Source organism: Electrona antarctica (genome assembly GCF_951216825.1).
Source record: "Electrona antarctica genome assembly, chromosome: 15".
NCBI classification, from domain to species: domain Eukaryota; kingdom Metazoa; phylum Chordata; class Actinopteri; order Myctophiformes; family Myctophidae; genus Electrona; species Electrona antarctica.
Genome location: NC_136796.1, coordinates 47,501 through 55,094, shown reverse-complemented (window position 1 = coordinate 55,094; position 7,594 = coordinate 47,501).

Here is a 7,594-nt window from a genome sequence, read left to right as displayed (position 1 = left end):
CAGGACGGGAACCCCTTTAGAACCACATCTCAACCACTGGTCCTAACCCGTTCAGGACGGGAACCCCTTTAGAACCACATCTCAACCACTGGTCCTAACCCGTTCAGGACGGGAACCCCTTTAGAACCACATCTCAACCACTGGTCCTAACCCGTTCAGGACGGGAACCCCTTTAGAACCACATCTCAACCACTGGTCCTAACCCGTTCAGGACGGGAACCCCTTTAGAACGCACATCTCAACCACTGGTCCTAACCCGTTCAGGACGGGAACCCCTTTAGAACCACATCTCAACCACTGGTCCTAACCCCTTCAGGACGGGAACCCCTTTAGAACCACATCTCAACCACTGGTCCTAACGCGTTCAGGACGGGAACCCCTTTAGAACCACATCTCAACCACTGGTCCTAACCCCTTCAGGACGGGAACCCCTTTAGAACCACATCTCAACCACTGGTCCTAACCCGTTCAGGACGGGAACCCCTTTAGAACCACATCTCAACCACTGGTCCTAACCCGTTCAGGACGGGAACCCCTTTAGAACCACATCTCAACCACTGGTCCTAACCCGTTCAGGACGGGAACCCCTTTAGAACCACATCTCAACCACTGGTCCTAACGCGTTCAGGACGGGAACCCCTTTAGAACCACATCTCAACCACTGGTCCTAACCCCTTCAGGACGGGAACCCCTTTAGAACCACATCTCAACCACTGGTCCTAACCCGTTCAGGACGGGAACCCCTTTAGAACGCACATCTCAACCACTGGTCCTAACCCCTTCAGGACGGGAACCCCTTTAGAACCACATCTCAACCACTGGTCCTAACCCGTTCAGGACGGGAACCCCTTTAGAACCACATCTCAACCACTGGTCCTAACCCGTTCAGGACGGGAACCCCTTTAGAACCACATCTCAACCACTGGTCCTAACCCGTTCAGGACGGGAACCCCTTTAGAACCACATCTCAACCACTGGTCCTAACCCGTTCAGGACGGGAACCCCTTTAGAACCACATCTCAACCACTGGTCCTAACCCGTTCAGGACGGGAACCCCTTTAGAACCACATCTCAACCACTGGTCCTAACCCGTTCAGGACGGGAACCCCTTTAGAACGCACATCTCAACCACTGGTCCTAACCCGTTCAGGACGGGAACCCCTTTAGAACCACATCTCAACCACTGGTCCTAACCCGTTCAGGACGGGAACCCCTTTAGAACCACATCTCAACCACTGGTCCTAACGCGTTCAGGATGGGAACCCCTTTAGAACCACATCTCAACCACTGGTCCTAACCCCTTCAGGACGGGAACCCCTTTAGAACCACATCTCAACCACTGGTCCTAACCCGTTCAGGACGGGAACCCCTTTAGAACGCACATCTCAACCACTGGTCCTAACCCGTTCAGGACGGGAACCCCTTTAGAACCACATCTCAACCACTGGTCCTAACCCGTTCAGGACGGGAACCCCTTTAGAACCACATCTCAACCACTGGTCCTAACCCCTTCAGGACGGGAACCCCTTTAGAACCACATCTCAACCACTGGTCCTAACCCGTTCAGGACGGGAACCCCTTTAGAACCACATCTCAACCACTGGTCCTAACCCCTTCAGGACGGGAACCCCTTTAGAACCACATCTCAACCACTGGTCCTAACCCGTTCAGGACGGGAACCCCTTTAGAACCACATCTCAACCACTGGTCCTAACCCGTTCAGGACGGGAACCCCTTTAGAACCACATCTCAACCACTGGTCCTAACCCCTTCAGGACGGGAACCCCTTTAGAACCACATCTCAACCACTGGTCCTAACCCCTTCAGGACGGGAACCCCTTTAGAACCACATCTCAACCACTGGTCCTAACCCGTTCAGGACGGGAACCCCTTTAGAACCACATCTCAACCACTGGTCCTAACCCCTTCAGGACGGGAACCCCTTTAGAACCACATCTCAACCACTGGTCCTAACCCCTTCAGGACGGGAACCCCTTTAGAACCACATCTCAACCACTGGTCCTAACCCGTTCAGGACGGGAACCCCTTTAGAACCACATCTCAACCACTGGTCCTAACCCCTTCAGGACGGGAACCCCTTTAGAACCACATCTCAACCACTGGTCCTAACGCGTTCAGGACGGGAACCCCTTTAGAACCACATCTCAACCACTGGTCCTAACCCCTTCAGGACGGGAACCCCTTTAGAACCACATCTCAACCACTGGTCCTAACCCGTTCAGGACGGGAACCCCTTTAGAACCACATCTCAACCACTGGTCCTAACCCGTTCAGGACGGGAACCCCTTTAGAACCACATCTCAACCACTGGTCCTAACCCGTTCAGGACGGGAACCCCTTTAGAACCACATCTCAACCACTGGTCCTAACCCCTTCAGGACGGGAACCCCTTTAGAACCACATCTCAACCACTGGTCCTAACCCCTTCAGGACGGGAACCCCTTTAGAACCACATCTCAACCACTGGTCCTAACCCGTTCAGGACGGGAACCCCTTTAGAACCACATCTCAACCACTGGTCCTAACCCCTTCAGGACGGGAACCCCTTTAGAACCACATCTCAACCACTGGTCCTAACCCGTTCTGGACGGGAACCCCTTTAGAACGCACATCTCAACCACTGGTCCTAACCCGTTCAGGACGGGAACCCCTTTAGAACCACATCTCAACCACTGGTCCTAACCCGTTCAGGACGGGAACCCCTTTAGAACCACATCTCAACCACTGGTCCTAACGCGTTCAGGACGGGAACCCCTTTAGAACCACATCTCAACCACTGGTCCTAACCCGTTCAGGACGGGAACCCCTCTTAAATGAAACTATGTTAGTAGAACCACATCTCAACCACTGGTCCTAACGCGTTCAGGACGGGAACCCCTTTTGGTGTTTTCAGCATTATGTTATACTTTAGCTATTGGAAAATAGCAGATCTACAAGCTCATATTTTTGCCATTTTGAAAAATCTTGAAAATGTGACGCAAATCTTCGAATACATATTCTTTCAGTCGAGACAACGTAACATCTTTGCTTCTGGGGGGTCCCTGGAAACACATATTGTTTTCAGATGGGGGTCGGCGGCCAAATTCATATAATTTCTGAGGTCCTTGACAGGAAATAGTTTGAGAACCACTGAAGTAGAAACATGGGTTTTTCAGAAAACTGTCATGAGTGTTATGATATTAGCCCATGCACAGTACATCTTAGTCTATGTACTTGAACTTGAGATACAGTGTACTTGATATGTATTGCCTGTACTGTAGCATACTTTATAGATAGGCTACAGAGACATCTCGGCGGCAGCAAGGTCAGCCTTGCTGCAGTAGGCACGTTCTTCTGTCTCATATCTTATTGTCACGTCATTATGATCCAGCACTATATATGTTTCCTGTTTGTGTAATAAACTTTGTGAACCTTAGCGTGATACTGTCTCTTGTCCGTTAATTTGTTCTCCCGGGTACCCGACGCCGCCGCCGCCGCCAAAGGAATACTTCAACAGGATTGTCACACACCACCCAGCCTGCACACACTACCTGTCTGTCAGAACCAGACGAGGGTCCAGTACTTAGATATTACAACAATGAGTTAGAAGACATTTGTAGAATCTGGCATCAGGACTAAATTAAAGGTGTATCCCCCCCCTTTGGCCGGGAGTAGAGACGCTCCAATAATCGGCCAGCGATCGGTGATCGGCCATAACGGCCGATATTCACATCAGTAATCGGCATTTACCCTATCTGGAGAAACTTATCTTTTACACCATTTAAGTGGTATAAATGTCAATCAGATATAGAGTATAACATCATTTAGCATTTTTGTGACAGGCCTAAACATTCTCCCCTTCCTCCTCCCCACACACACACAGGAACAGTTTTGACATAATCATTTTGGAAATATTAAAATTTGCAACATTTCACAAGATCAGTATCGTTATCGAACCTATCGGTATCGGACCTATCGGACCTATCGGTATCGAACCTATCGGTATCGGACCTATCGGGCCTATCGGTATCGGTATCGGACCTATCGGGCCTATCGGTATCGGACCTATCGGTATCGGACCTATCGGGCCTATCGGTATCGGACCTATCGGACCTATCGGTATCGGACCTATCGGACCTATCGGTATCGGACCTATCGGTATCGGACCTATCGGTATCGGACCTATCGGACCTATCGGTATCGGACCTATCGGACCTATCGGGCCTATCGGTATCGGACCTATCGGTATCGGACCTATCGGTATCGGACCTATCGGACCTATCGGGCCTATCGGTATCGGACCTATCGGTATCGGACCTATCGGGCCTATCGGTATCGGACCTATCGGTATCGGACCTATCGGTATCGGACCTATCGGGCCTATCGGTATCGGACCTATCGGTATCGGACCTATCGGTATCGGACCTATCGGGCCTATCGGTATCGGACCTATCGGTATCGGACCTATCGGTATCGGACCTATCGGGCCTATCGGTATCGGACCTATCGGTATCGGACCTATCGGTATCGGACCTATCGGTATCGGACCTATCGGGCCTATCGGTATCGGACCTATCGGTATCGGACCTATCGGTATCGGACCTATCGGGCCTATCGGTATCGGGCCTATCGGTATCGGACCTATCGGTATCGAACCTATCGGTATCGGGCCTATCGGTATCGGACCTATCGGTATCGGACCTATCGGTATCGGACCTATCGGGCCTATCGGTATCGGACCTATCGGTATCGGACCTATCGGTATCGGACCTATCGGGCCTATCGGTATCGGGCCTATCGGTATCGGACCTATCGGTATCGGACCTATCGGGCCTATCGGTATCGGACCTATCGGACCTATCGGTATCGGACCTATCGGTATCGGACCTATCGGTATCGGACCTATCGGGCCTATCGGTATCGGACCTATCGGTATCGAACCTATCGGTATCGGGCCTATCGGTATCGGACCTATCGGTATCGGACCTATCGGTATCGGACCTATCGGGCCTATCGGTATCGGACCTATCGGTATCGGACCTATCGGGCCTATCGGTATCGGGCCTATCGGTATCGGACCTATCGGTATCGGACCTATCGGGCCTATCGGTATCGGACCTATCGGACCTATCGGTATCGGACCTATCGGTATCGGACCTATCGGGCCTATCGGTATCGGACCTATCGGTATCGGACCTATCGGTATCGGACCTATCGGACCTATCGGTATCGGACCTATCGGTATCGGACCTATCGGTATCGGACCTATCGGGCCTATCGGTATCGGACCTATCGGGCCTATCGGTATCGGACCTATCGGTATCGGACCTATCGGTATCGGACCTATCGGACCTATCGGTATCGGACCTATCGGTATCGGACCTATCGGTATCGGACCTATCGGGCCTATCGGTATCGGACCTATCGGGCCTATCGGTATCGGACCTATCGGTATCGGACCTATCGGGCCTATCGGTATCGGACCTATCGGTATCGGACCTATCGGGCCTATCGGTATCGGACCTATCGGGCCTATCGGTATCGGACCTATCGGTATCGGACCTATCGGGCCTATCGGTATCGGACCTATCGGTATCGGACCTATCGGGCCTATCGGTATCGGACCTATCGGTATCGGACCTATCGGACCTATCGGTATCGGACCTATCGGTATCGGACCTATCGGGCCTATCGGTATCGGACCTATCGGACCTATCGGTATCGGACCTATCGGTATCGGACCTATCGGACCTATCGGTATCGGACCTATCGGTATCGGACCTATCGGGCCTATCGGTATCGGACCTATCGGTATCGGACCTATCGGTATCGGACCTATCGGACCTATCGGTATCGGACCTATCGGACCTATCGGTATCGGACCTATCGGTATCGGACCTATCGGGCCTATCGGTATCGGCCGATCATGAGAAAAACAATCGGTGATCGGTATCGGACCCAAAAATACCTGATGGGAGCATCCCTAGCCGACGGGAGAGATCTTAGCTGTGCTTTTGATCATCATCAGGCTCCGAGGAGCCACCGCTACTGCTACAGGATAATGATCCTCATCAGGCTCCGAGGAGCCACCGCTACTGATCCTCATCAGGCTCCGAGGAGCCACCGCTACTGATCCTCATCAGGCTCCGAGGAGCCACCGCTACTGATCATCATCAGGCTCCGAGGAGCCACCGCTACTGATCCTCATCAGGCTCCGAGGAGCCACCGCTACTGATCCTCATCAGGCTCCGAGGAGCCACCGCTACTGATCATCATCAGGCTCCGAGGAGCCACCGCTACTGATCATCCTCAGGCTCCGAGGAGCCACCGCTACTGATCATCATCAGGCTCCGAGGAGCCACCGCTACTGATCATCATCAGGCTCCGAGGAGCCACCGCTACTGATCATCATCAGGCTCCGAGGAGCCACCGCTACTGATCATCATCAGGCTCCGAGGAGCCACCGCTACTGATCATCATCAGGCTCCGAGGAGCCACCGCTACTGATCATCATCAGGCTCCGAGGAGCCACCGCTACTGATCATCATCAGGCTCCGAGGAGCCACCGCTACTGATCATCATCAGGCTCCGAGGAGCCACCGCTACAGGATACTGATCATCATCAGGCTCCGAGGAGCCACCGCTACAGGATACTGATCATCATCAGGCTCCGAGGAGCCACCGCTACTGATCATCATCAGGCTCCGAGGAGCCACCGCTACTGATCATCATCAGGCTCCGAGGAGCCACCGCTACTGCTACAGGATAATGTCACCCCCAAAAACACTGGCTATTCTATTATTCTATTGCCTTTGGTGACATCATATCATATGAGATGTGCCCCATTATATTTGATACATATGCGCCACCATGTCATAATATGTGACCAGATTTGACTGAGAGACTGCCATCGCGCACATTCCAGCTTTTCACCAGAGGAGAAAAACCTTTTTTTTGTTCTTTTTTTTTTTTTTTTAAATGAGTTAATAGCACAGGCAGACTCTTCACATACTAGAGCATGTCTGAAATAAGTGTCAGAGCTGAAATCGACATGAACAACTGAACAACCAATATGTCGATTTGAAGCTATGATTCCCTGCTTTCATATGACATAAAAAAACGAAAATTCAAAAACATCCAATGGCAGTCCCTCAGTCAAATTTAGTCACATATCAAGTCCAGGCAGCCTACAGCACAGCAGCAAGCCAGCATACCAACACCAAAACAAACGCTATTCACAATTCTAAACACAATGACCAGCACTCTGTTTGTTTACAGTCTTGCTCGGCTGTATTGTTGCTTCTTTAGCTAGCAGCAGTAGCTGTAGCTGAGACGAGATCCCATTGCCCGGAAGAACGGACGCTTGTGATTGGCCAGGGTTGTTACACACGCATAAACACAATAACAATAGTGTGATAAGTGTAATAATACGACGTTTAACTTTGTGAATATCGTTTATCTTGAAGGTCACTGAAACAATTAACACTGCAGAACCAATTAACACTGCACAACCAATTCACACTGCAGAACCAATTAACACTGCAGAACCAATTAACACTGCAGAACCAATTAACACGGCAGAACCAATTAACAC